Raw genomic sequence first — 14081 nt, 5'->3', positions numbered from 1 at the left:
ACATGTTTTGGTTGTAAATGGTACCTGTTTAACTACTTACTGACTCAGGAGAGATGGTTAAGGTGGGTAGACAATTTTGGCTCCTACTAACAACCACTCCCAAACCTTACTTTTCTGCTAACTGAAATCAAGTTTGTTTAAGTGGTGAACTGAGAGATCTTAATCTCCAGGAAATAAGGCGATCTGCCAAACCAGGAAATGAATTGTGGTTAGTTTACTCCAATCATGTAACTTTATTCTCATTTGATAGAAATTCATTTTTCTAAACTTCTTACAGATGGAAGTGACCAGGTGATTAGAGAGAAATTCTCCTGAAGGAGGTTTCTCTGGAACACAAATTAAATTTCCAAATAAAAGAGACAAATATAAGACTAATATTAAATGAACCCCCTCTTTCCTCTTCTTCCTACTCTGAAGATGGACATTAGAATGTATGGAGCTATGGTAGGACATATATCAGTCAGAAGACAAATAGAAAAAATATAAATATATGGCAGAGCAGAAAGAGAGAAATAACCTGGACCCATGATAACATTCAGAGCTGCTGGACCAACACAGAGAATTTTTATTAAGTAAATAAATAACAAACATTTTTATGGTCAAACTGTCAGGTGTTCTATTATCTATTTTCAAATATTTCCTAACAAACATACCCTGTTAGAGAATAGTAATTTGATGAGAATATTAGCACAGTAGATATTTTAAATGAAGAAAAAAAAATCCTCATTAATGTGTTCTGGTGCCCTATTTTTAGTTTTCAGACTATATCCAACAACAGCAATAAACATGGAAATCTAGCTACTATGTTTTGGACTCCTGTGCTTTTGAATTTATCATTGATGACAAAAGTCAGCTTTGGACACCTCTGGTTCTGGTTGCTTGTGTATAGATAATTCCATAGCAGAGTCCATTAGAAAGTCTAATTTCAATTTGATTTAGAGCAATGGTCACTGGGTAATTCACCTTTGTGTATTTGATTCTGAAATGTGCTCTTCTATTAATTTTTTCTTCTATTTAATTATTAAAGTGAATTTACACGCTTTAGAATCTTTGCCATGGGTGGTGGCAAGTTTTTCACACTCCTCAGATATAGACAGGCACACAGACATCAGGAGGTTGTAGACATCAGATTGGTTATTAGTCAAAATCAAATGTAAATATTTAGCTTCTTGAATGGAGCTGGGGCTGTATGCAGCACACACAGGAAGAAAATATACACCATCAACACACTTGCAGAGCAAATGAAATGAGTGAAATAACAAACAGTTTGTGCCATGCTTGTTATAGAAAGTAAGGTAATGTGTAAAAACTCTAAGAACTGTAAAGAAATGTTTTAAAAATATGTTCTTCAGGATTGGCTAATCCTTTTGAGACTACTATTCTCTCTTCTAATGCTACAATTTTAGAGAGGGAAAAATGAGAAAAATTTTAGGGGTCATCCACATGATTATTGATGGACTGAAAATAAAAGTGATGAGTAAAGTCCAAAGGACCTTTATTGTTTAGTCTTGAAACACTGAGAGATGAGCCTGATCTCTAAGTATGTAAAAGATGAATATACAAAGGGGAAAATCCAGCTGTTTTCCTTCACTGGTGACTGAAAAGGCAAAAATGGGCTTCACTTGTGATTATATTGTCGACCTAGGCCTAGGCAAAATGCAATGTTTGCATAACTTGGGGATAATGTGCCACTCCTTTTTTCAAAAGGATATTCTAGGATGTTTTGGCCTTTGAAGAAGGCTTTCAACTCTGTTCCATGATTCTAAAAGAGAACCAAGTTATGTTTAAATAAGACAAAAGAATAAATAAAAAAACCCCATCAGAATGTTAATAACACACAGCCTCAGATTAGTCATTACTCTTTGTTCCTTTTTGAAAAAATTTATAAATTTGAAAGTAAAACATAATGTTTAGTGGGGGGAGATCAGTTTGAAGATTAATAAAGCTTGCAAGTACTTATAAATTATAAATTATGCCATCTCAAATATCCTATTTGTAATATTTGAGTTAATATGCTAAGACTAAATTGGAGGTTTAACTATTGCCTTCCTCTTCCCACTGAATGTGGATGATAGACTTCCACTAGCATATCTCAAAAACCTCTACCAGGGAATTCTGTCTGGAGTGGTGTTGGTCACATTCTAGGTGAGAAACTACTTTCAGGCCATCTCACCTGGATGAGACAAAATATCTAGCAAAACATGTTTTGACAATTCATTTCTTTTACTTATGACATGTTTCTGATTTGACAATGCCAGCCCTCCTAAAAGCTCCACCGTCACAAATTTGGGTTAGACATTTCTATCATTCTCAAAAAAGTTTCATGGTCTAGCTATAGTTCAGATTAAGGGCTGGGCCTAACATAACTTGATTTCTCAAACAGTCAAAGCTGGACAGAAAAAAAGACATGCTCACGGGAATGCTGGCAGATTTACTTCCAGTTTTAGCCAAAAAAACAATCTTTCTCACATAATTTTAGTGTGTCCAGTTCAACCCAGGTCAGAAACCAGAAATGCAAGACATTCACCAATGTTTCTGGACCTCCAAAAATCAGCCGACACTTGGGTGGCTGAGAATGTATTTATTTAAGCATGATCCTACTTTAAAACCATTTACCCTGCCTGATTGTTAGAGGCTGTGTGAAGCAGAGAACCCACAGAGAATGACTCTGTAATGCAATAATATAAGTTCTTTTGTTTTCTGTATATTTACATATGTTGCTTTATAATCTGGAGAATTCCATTATATCATTCAACTTGAAAATTTATATCTATATCAATTATTAGTAAACACAAAATTTAATATTTCACTTCTTGATTCAACAAGCATATTGGTGAGAAAGGAGTAACATGTACTTTGAACAACAATGAGGAACTTTCTTTGGTGGTGCTATATGTTTGACTCTCAAAAACAATGAATACAGAGTAAAAGATGTCGCAAATGTTGTGCTTTTAATTAGTAACTAGTACTTGTCTCACTTGTGAGATTTGGGCAATATTTATATAGACTAAACATTCAAAAATTCTTACATAAAGATGTAGTGGTTTTTACTCTCCCCACCAAATATATGCAATGAATGACACTTAGCATTGTTCTAAATAGCCAAACCCAGTTTATAATATGAAGCTGAGAAAATGTGAAGATCTGTATGTCAGAGGTTTCTGAGAATCTCTTTTATGTTTCAGAAATGTATTTTCCAGTTTCCTTCATGTTTGTGTAAGTTCCTTCTTTCAAATCAAGAAAAGTGGTTTTTAGTAATTATGTACTGTATGTGGATTAGTACACAAGCTACATACTGTAATTTTCTTCAAATGTGCAAGTAACAGAAACCTACCTAATCTAGTTTAAGTATACAATGGAATTTATTGGAAGTGTACTCAGACATTTTATAGAATCTAAACAAAAGTTCTATTGGAAATGTATTGAGGCATTTTCTATAGTTTGAGCAAAAGTTGAATAACCAAGAAGGGAAGAAAGCCAGGGAAGTCTGGTGACATGAGCACCATGTGGGGTCAAAGACATGAGTGGTAGTGATTGCAGTCAGGAAACATGAGCAGTGGTATTTGAAAGACATTCTTTCTAATGTTCCACCATCAATGTAACTCAGAGACTATTTTCTCTGACTCTTGGTTCAAAATCTTGAACAAAAGTATCTGATCACTGGCTCCATAAAGATAGAAAGAAATATGAACTTGGTACTTTATGATTACTACTTGGTTCTTTATAATGAACTTGACCATTGTGTTATGAAGTAGATGCTCAATATCAGAATAAAAGAACAAGAGCATATAAAGATATGATACCAGCAAGAATGGCAATGTTCGGTGGAGACCGACATATTAAGAACTACAAAAAAGCTTATTATTTGAACTAATGGCTTATTAATTTTGATTCTGCATCCATAAGATGGAAACGAAATCACTTTATGGGTTCCCTTATTGTTAGTTGGGAGATGGCAAGTAGTAATGAGAGATGAGAATTATTTAACTAATTCATTAGTTCAATAATATTGTGAGATCACTGGACTAAGACATTAGTTTTATTTTCTATTAATTCTGTATCATGTATATATTGTTTAGAGATAACATTATTTAAAGGTTAGGAGGTAGGTGAGTAGGTAGGTGGAAGATAACATCTCTGTTGAAAAACAGGAAGGATTTGAAATTCTTTTTTTCCTTCTCTGCCTCTTCTTTATTTTAATTATTTTTAAATAACTCCTTATGGCCCATAAAGGAAGTAAAAACATTCTAGCTAGACTTTTTTTAGTTCAAGAAACTCAAACCACTATATACAATATGATATATACAACAATCATTTAGTAAATATCCACTCGTTATCAAATATTTTTCTTTGCAACAAACACTACATCCCATGTATTATTTGGTAGAGAAACTATGGACGATATCTACTACTATAGCAGGGTTTTTGTTGTTGTTGTTGTTCTGTGTTTGTTTCAAGTTAAAATAACTTTGCTTTGTAAAGAACTCATATTTTCTTTTTTTAATATGCAAACATTGAAAATAATTGTCTTTCTACTTAAAAATGACTTGTCAGTTTCCTGTATGGATGAATTAAATAATGACTTCAAGTTTGTTTTAACTATTGGTATCACTAATCTTCTCTTTTAAAAATACATGAGGTTTTTCTTACTGGACAACTTAATAATTCTGAAATAACCAGTGTAGAAGAAGATCAGTCATTAGTAACCACATACAACAACTAATTTCAAGAATTCTCAATTATCTTAGAAATTTTATTTTGTACCTCATTTTGTTTTATACAGTAACGTTAATGACTTACAATTAATCAAGAATGTTTTGTTATAAAATGGCTGACAAAATGATATATGTGAGCAAAGGAGTCTGAATTTAGCATTTTGAATTTACAATGTTGCAAAGGAATTATATTGTTGATGTCTTACATCATAAAACTCTACTCATTTCTTTAGGTAGAGAAAAGGAAGAAGAATGTATGTATGTATTGTATGTATTTCTAATTTCTTAGCCAATTGCTATACTTGTACAGTACAATAAGAGTTGTTTTTCAACTCTAGAATATTATTTCATTTTTCCTTAGAGGAGTTGGGGGTGGGGAAAGACAATGGGCAAGTTTACTGGCAACACTATCTGATTTCATCATTGTTCTAATTTAATTCACATATGTCTGAATTCAAAAAGCAGCTATTTTAAGTAAGACTAAAGAATTTTGTTGGTAATCCCTGAGGATTTAAATATTTCCAGCTGAATCATCAGAGACTGTATTTTCTTTCCCTTCTCTGTTCCCCTCACCCTCACCCCCCTTTCTTTGCTCTGGTCTCTTACATAGCACCAAATGTATTGACTTAAAAACTTCTTCAAGTCACTTCTAAAGGACATAACTGATTCCAATGATCACTAAGCTTCATTAACAAGTGACAGTATGATAATGGATCTAGTTAACAGCAATTGTCAAAATTCACCACTAAGGCTTTTCATATGACAGACCAAACCATGACCTTAGACTTTTTTCAAGTTATCTAAAAAACCACAGTCATTCTTAATAATGATTGCAATTTGTTCCTAAAATTTACTGGTTAAATTTAAATATCTCTGTATTGTATTTACTTTGTAATGATGGTACTTATTTGCCCACAGAAATGGCTTTTTAAAAAACAAGTCATGTCCATCAACTTGCTGGTAGGTTTTTGACTGATATTGGCTCTCTGTTTTCATATTACTTCATTTATTGCATTATTAAATCAATTCTTACTTTGGAAGCCAAGAAAATGTTTTATACTGCAATATGGTTATCTCCCTAGAGTTCATTAGCTCATTTTCCTTCAGTTCACTCTATGTGCGCTGCACCCCTGTCCTAACTTTCTTGATTCTGAAGTCTTACTGCATGTGCAGTCAGAACACCCAGGTTGGTCTTGAACTGTCAAAGAAAAACTACAGATGACCTTTTACATTATCTACCTTATGCTTCTCCCTGTTGATCAGTATTGTCTCCAGAAGATGCAGAACTACCTGAGGCAAGGTCATGGCCTGTAAGTCTGTAGCTCAATATATACTTATTAATTAACTCTGAAAAATACTTGGATTTATGGAAGAGTTTAGACAGCCCCTTCAATGACCTATTCATTGTGCTATTACACTTTTAGGACTTTCAGAACTTTCATATGAAAAGGGGGGGGATTGCTCTTTATTTGGAGTTACCCAGCTAGTTTATGATGATGCTAGAAATGCATTAGTCTGTTATTCCAGTCGTCCTTCAATCCCATCAAAGTATGTAAACAGCCAAGTTACGTATTCATATACGTTCTCTTATTAGGATAAATTTGGCTTAAAAAATGAGAGCGAATGAATACTCCTCAGACTTAATGAACCAAACTTTTTATTCAACTTAAAATCCATCAATTTGTTCTGGTGGTTTAATTTAGGTATATTTAATTTAGATCAAGTGTTTAAAATTTGAGTAAAAAAGACACACAACCTAGTATTTTAAAACTCATTCCTCTTTGGGCACCTGGATGGCTCAGTCAGTTAAGTAGCCAACTGTTGATTTCAACTCAGGTCATGATCTCATGGGGCCATGAGTTTGAGCCCTGCATTGGGCTCTGGGTTGACAGCATGGAGCCTGTTTCAGATCTTCTGTCTCCCTCTGTTTGCCCCTTCCCTGCTTGTGCTTTCTCCCTCTCTCTCTCTCTTTCAAAAATAAATAAACATTAATAAAAATAAATAAATAAAATTCATTTTTCCTGAAAAGTCATTACTACTTTCTCCAACTTTAAGTGGTTTTTTAAAAACATTAATTTATTTACTTTGAAAGAGAGAGGGGTGGTGGGGAAGGGCAGAGAGAGAGAGAATCACAAGCAGGCTTTGAACTGTCAGCACAGAACCTGGTGCAGGACATTCGGTTTCATGAACCATGAGATCATGACCTGAGCAGAAATCAAGAATGAGATGCTTAACCTACTGAGCCATCCAGGTGCCCCCTCTAACTTTTAGCATTAACTGTCTGGTGAAACTTTCTGGTGGAAAGTTTATCTAAATGAAAAACCCATATTTTTAGTAAAGAAATTTTTAAGTGTTATCTGATCAATGAATTAAAGTTAGAAAATGTAGCCTCAACTAATATGCATTTTGTCTAGGTCAACACAATAATCATTGCTTGCTTATACTTGTGGAAGCAATAGCTAGTGAACTCAAATTTGGGCCTATTATCTCTTTTAGATAACATTCTGTGTTGAGCAACAAGAATGCTTTCACTGCCTTTTTCCAGGAAATCTTTTCTCATGGAATTTAAGACCAGAGGTTTATTTTAATGTTTTAAACTTCCATAACTTTATTTTCTAAAACAAGGAAGCAGATGAGGATTATTTGTAATCAGAGATTCTCTGGGATACTACTGACATGGTTACAAAAGTTGCATTTGCTTTTCTAGCCAAATTAGCAATTTGCTCTCATTCCCATGTTTCTCTATCAAAAGAGAGGCTGCATATGTTAGGCTGTCAGCTTTTCCAGCAGCACTCACAAATATTTTCCTTTGCTGCAAACTAAACCCTTGACTCAGTGTCTCACCCAGTAGACATTATTCATTTCGAAACAACACAGCTGTAATTCAGATTTTGTGTCTGATACCTTTCTTCATGAGTTAACTTGCAAAAGTAAGCCAAAATATTGGGAGAAGTACATTTAATAAATTTTGCTGAGAGAGAATCTGTCAATGCAATTAACTGTCAAAGGCTGAAGTAAGGGTCTTTCTATTATTAGTAGAAATTTTTATTTTTTATTTATTTTTTTTTTGTTTTTTTTTTCCACGTTTTTTATTTATTTTTGGGACAGAGAGAGACAGAGCATGAACGGGGTAGGGGCACAGAGAGAGGGAGACACAGAATCGGAAACAGGCTCCAGGCTCTGAGCCATCAGCCCAGAGCCTGATGCGGGGCTCGAACTCACGGACCGCGAGATCGTGACCTGGCTGAAGTCGGACGCTTGACCGACTGCGCCACCCAGGCGCCCCTAGAAATTTTTATTTTTAAGGATAGTGCTGACTCAGTGGTTGATTTATTTTTAAATATCACAGCTTTGATAAAATGTATAAGCAAATTATTAAATCAACAGGTTAATTTTTCATCTATTTTCTTTACTACTCAAAAGCAAATGGTGAAGGGTCATGTCCAGAGATATGGAAATATTCTCTTTATGAAATAGTTCATGGAGCTGATAGCATCATCAAAGAGGGGTCAAAAGGCAGGATGACATTTCATCCATGTGAGGGGTACAATGTGTGGGTATATCATATATCTGAGTCTAGGAGATGAGGAAAGTGAGTCAAGGGGAAAAATTTGGCATTCAGAGAGTAGGTTGAAAAGAAGTAACTCTATTAACAGTACCAAAGAGGTTCAGAAAATGGCATTGAGATTTCCATAAAGCCAATAAAACACTATGGCAAGGATTTATGTAGAAAATAACATGGGGATATCAAGGTCTGCATCAACATGGTCTTTCCTAAACAAACACGACATTAGCCATGAGGTTTGAAGAGTAGAGACAGGATTTCAGGACCAAAAAGGAGATTTAGAAAATAAGGCATTGATATTATGCTGGAAAATTTTCCAGACTTTCTAGACATGATCTCTTACACAGAAAGGGGAAAAAAATGACTTTACCAAATTGAGGCCCAAGCTGAGGGTTTGTTCCCAACTCCATAAAGTCAAAAGATGAGAGTCAAACTAATGGCAATGCTGACTTTATGCTGTTCTAGATTTTACAAATGTACTTTAATTTGGGACAGGATTGAGTCCAGCACAGACATGTAAAATAGTGGAAAGAACAGATGGAAGAAAAGAGAATTAAACAGAAAAACATAGCAGTATAATTAAAAGGCCTAGAAAAACTGAGACACTTCCTTTTTCTCATAATGATGGAATACGTTATTCAGATCACTCATACTGTTGAAAGCAATTTAAAACTTCAATAAAACGTTAAAAAAATAAATCTATTTAAAACATGAAGAAAAGAACAAGATTGTCAACAAGTACCAATGGCAAAATAAAGGGAATGTTAGAAATCAAGTACACAAACAAGCACAGATGCTACTTCTGCCCTATTGACATTTGTTAACCTAGAAAATTAAAAACTTCCTATGATGGGGTGCTTGGGTGGCTCAGTCTGTTGTCTGACTTCAGCTCAGGCCATGACCTCAGGGTTTGTGAGTTTGAGCCCCACATCACAGCATAGAGCCTGCTTCAGGTCCTCCGTCTCCTTCTCTCTCTACCAGCCCCCCTGCTTGTGCTCTCTCTCAAAAATAAATTCAAAAAATACTAACAAAAATTAACAAAAAACTGCCTATGATGAAGAGGTATGAACTTCAAACGGAGAGTGTACATAAGGTAGAGAGTCTCACAGGAAGCCCACCTGTTATCTTGGACTCCGGATGAATATAAACAAGAAGAGATCTGGTTCTTGAATGGAGTTACAATCCAGGTTTCTACCCCTTCAGTGCTCCTAGGAATTCGAAACTGGCATGGTTGAAGGTGGACATGGACAGGTGGAATACCTAGTCATCTGTCAGAAGAGAACACAAATCTTGCCCCAACAAGGAAATTTTCCATAGGTTCAAAATTCTAAAAATATAACCAGTGATAAAGAGACTTGGTCACAAAGGAAATGACTATGAACCACAAAAAAACAAGAGAAAAGGAGTACTTTAAGATGATGAAATGATTAGATGCAGACTAAGAAATTATTATCCTAATTATGAAGAAAAAAATAATAAAATACAAGATTAAAGATATCTATAGCAAATAGGAATCTTTTAAAGTGGCATACCATATTAGAAAAAGAATCACACTGAAATTTAAAAAAAAAAACCTCCATAGATATTTTAAAAGTAGATTAAACAGTTACAGAGGGAGCTTATGATCTGTAATATAGGTTAGAAAACTTATCTGAAGAGCATGGAATGACCAAAATATGGAAATTTTCATATGTGACTCAAAGTAAGTTGTAAAAGGGTTTAGCATATGTATAATTGGAAGCTAGGAAGAGAGACAAAGGAAGAAAATAAAAGAGAAAACAGACTTCTCAAGACCTGATAAAAGATATTGCATTACTCAGAAACCTGCATCAATAATAGTTTAACAAATGACCTCCACATGCCAGTGGCCTATAGTACAACAAATTTATTTTTGTTGTTCACAATTCTTCAAATTGGTTGAGGATCAAGTTTAATACTGTTCTATATGACTCACTTGGGGACTACCAGCTAATTTAAACATGCATTTCTCATGCTGGTTGGCAATAGAATAAGGGCAAATGGAAACACTAGGTATTCATACAGCCTTAGCCCTCATACATTTTACTGATCAAAGCACATTATATATACCTCCTCATTATCAATGAGATGTGAACATATACTCTGCCCATTGTAAACCAAGGAATATTCAAGCAGGGAAGAAAGAATTGTGAGAATATAACAAAACATGTCACTAACACACATCCACTATTTCAGGAAGTTTAATTAGCCTTAGAAAATGATTGAATGACTAGATAAACAAAGATCAAAAACAAAGGAAATTTAAATATAACTACAGAGGACATACTGCCTTCAAAGTAGTGACAATTAGTTGACTTTTCAACACTTTTAGCAACAACAACAGTAATCATTTTTTAATACAGGTGGACTAAAAGTGTTCATGTAAAAAGAAAGATTGTCAGAGTAGATGAAAAACAATCTAATTATAAACTAGTTAAAAAGATATATCTATAACAAAACATACAGAAAAATTGATGTTTGGAAGATTAAAAATGTATTGTAAAAACACTAGGCAAAAGAAATCTTTGTAACTTGGCAACTCTTTTCTCAAGATAGATTTTCATAAATGGTAATGAGTACACTGATCACCCAAGTGAAAACAGCTGTCATATATTATCTTCTTTCTTAATTCTATGTCTTTTCCTTCCTTAGAGCAGATTTTCCCTGTGTTTAATAATTATCTGTGATTTTCTAGATATACTAAATGCTCATTTCATGGTTATGAAAATCTTTTCCTTGAAGCATGAAGGCAAAAGTATCTCATTTTACAATTGGAAAAGTAAATCTTTGTCTTTCTCAAGCATCTCTACTGAATAATAGCAGTTACTACTAGAATATTACAACATATTGTGAATCTTTGCAGATTTGAGTGTTTCTCAAGACCCATTATCAATTGGTATACTTTATTATATTTCATTTGTCTTTCTCATTTTGACAAGTCTGGAAGTCAAGAAACTCTCATATACCATACCATCTTTTCCCTTACATAGACAAACAAATCATTTTTACTAAAATCATTTCAAGGACACTAATCCTAGATTTTAGGTACATGTTAGCAAGTCTAAATATTAATGAAAAACAGAGCTGAAGAGATTAGATTGGGTTTCATGAGCTGAAATATTTACACTCTTAGATGTTGGAGGGACATTGTTTTTTTAGATTTTACTTGTTCTGGGTTGCTTAAAAACATAGTCTTGGACATATAAAAAATTATGAAGCTTAAAAAATTGCTACTGGGACTATAATCATAAGAGAAATGGACATGGAAGGAGACATGAATTCCAACCAGGTTTTGCCACTTAATGTAATGTGGCCTTGGATAAGTCACTTTATTACTTGGAATCCTGGGCTTTTCACTGACAAAATAGAGAACATAAGACATGAGGTTGGTATGAAGGAGCAATAGAATATTGGATGTGATTAAAACGTTTGTGTGTGTGTGTGTGTGTGTGTGTGTGTGTGTGAGAGAGAGAGAGAGAGAGAGAGAGAGAGAGAGAGAGAGTGTTTAAGGGAGAGAGCACAAGCAAGGGACAGAGGCAGAGGGAGAAAGAGAATCACAAGCAGGCTCCATGCTCACCATGGAGCCCAACATGAGAGTCAATCCCCCCACCCTGGGATCATGGCCTGAGCCAAAACCAAGAGCTCAGCTCAACCGACTGAGCCACACAGGTGCCCCAAAACATTTGTATATTTTAAATTAAAAGAAATATTAATGGTATTACCCTTAAGTCCCCCTTGTCCTTAATTTAAATATCTTCTCCTATGCTTTGAATCTTCTTCCCATCTGAATAGCCTAGTGCCCCTATGCTTCAACTGCATGCTTTTAGGTCTATTCTCCATCTTTATTCTCTTTTCCTAGGAATGCCCATACATCAGACCCCCTGCCTCCTTTTTTACATACTATTTTGTGTAGAATATTTTTTGCACAAACTATATATGTGTTCCAAGTTTGTCTAGAATTAATTACAATATACCCAATAATCAATATACACTAAATGGCCAATAGCTACCAATTGTGTCTCTCTTGTTAAGTCTTTTGACAAAAGGCATCAGTCATTAATCAAAGGTTTTTAGATGCATAGTAATCCAAAAAGTATGTGTTTGCTTGAGAACAGAGAGTTCTGGGATAATGGAAAGATCTGAGCTGCTCATTTATTCACCCAACATGTCTCTTTTCAATTAAAAAAAATCTGTTGAGGGATGAGAACCAAAATCAAATGATGCATAATAGTTTGGTTGAAAAATTACTTACTTTTTTGCTATTTGTGCATAAAAAATATACAATTTCCTTTTATTTTAAAACTGATTTTTATCTTCCTATCACCCTCATCTCATCCACTAAGTGATTGCAGGTTGGTGGGTAGAGGAAATTAAATAGGTAGATTTAGTTAAAAATTTAGAATATATGATAATTTGAGAGTCTCTTCAGACTTAATTCAATTATTTGGCATAATAACTCAGAACTTTCAGATTCCACCCCTGAGATATGAGGGAAAGGCATTTATGACCTTTGGTGACAAGAGAAAAAGAGCCCACTAGCTTTATGCTAATAACTGGTACATACTGGGGATCTTTCTTGAAAAATGGATGACCTGACTTGCCCAAGGTCATTCTATTGATGATTGCTCATTAAGTTGTAGCCTGTTCATTCTTGGTTTGCTCAGACCTGGGGTTTCCTTCTTTGTTGGCTTGCCTTCTCTTGGACTCTTGCAAGTTTTGTACACTTTGTGAATCTTTGCCTCATCCTCCAGTGTCCTCTGGCTTTCTAATCTCTCACTTTGCCACAGCATGCCAGGCCTCATGATAGATACGTAGATTCTAAATTTTGCATCCATAATCTTCATAAAGTGAGGACTAGATTCTTTGCCTGCTTGACTACACCATGCCTCCCTCATAGTCTGGCAAGGAACCTTTGTTGGCATGAAATCACCTTGCAAGTCGATTGCTTCTCCAAAAAACCTCATTTCTTTGGCATCGTCCTCAATTTACCTAACACATTCATCACATTCCAGGCTAATTCCAGAGAGGGGAGGCTTGGATCCATATATCTCACTCACCAACTATTCCTCCACTCTTGTTTGTTTTGCCTCAGTCCCTCGATGGAAGTGGTTGGCTATACTCCATGGTTTTCTCTGATTCCTGAGTTGACATCTCCTCCACCTACTTCCCTGAAGCTGAAATACTGGTTGAGGTAAGGGGAGAGAAAAACTCTCTTTCAGCAAAGTAATGTAAATTTGGGATTATTTTTTACTTTTTTTTTAACGTTTATTTATTTTTGAGACAGGGAGAGACAGCATGAACGGGGGAGGGTCAGAGAGAGAGGGAGACACAAAATCTGAAACAGGCTCCAGGCTCTGAGCTGTCAGCACAGAGCCCGACGTGGGGCTCAAACTCATGGACTGTGAGATCATTACCTGAGCCAAAGTCGGATGCTTAACCGACTGAGCCACCCAGGCGCCCCTGGGATTATTTTTTAAAATACTATTCTGTTAAAACTTTTTTTTAATGTTTATTTTTGAGAGAGAGAGAGAGAGACAGAGACAGAGACAGAGTGTGAGTTGGGGAGAGGCAGAGAGAGAGGGACACAAACCTCGAAGCAGGTTCCAGGCTCTGAGCTGTCAGCACAGAGCTGACGTGAGGCTTGAACTGATAGACTGCCACATCATGACCTGAGCTGAAGTCGGACACTTAACCAACTGAGCCACCCAGGCACCCCTTTAAATAGTATTCTTGTTAGATGAAGAAAAAATATAAGAGACATCTTGGTGAATTGTGGCCAATAT

The sequence above is a fragment of the Lynx canadensis genome, chromosome C1 (assembly GCF_007474595.2).
Source record: "Lynx canadensis isolate LIC74 chromosome C1, mLynCan4.pri.v2, whole genome shotgun sequence".
NCBI lineage: Eukaryota > Metazoa > Chordata > Mammalia > Carnivora > Felidae > Lynx > Lynx canadensis.
Note: the sequence above shows the minus strand (reverse complement) of the source record.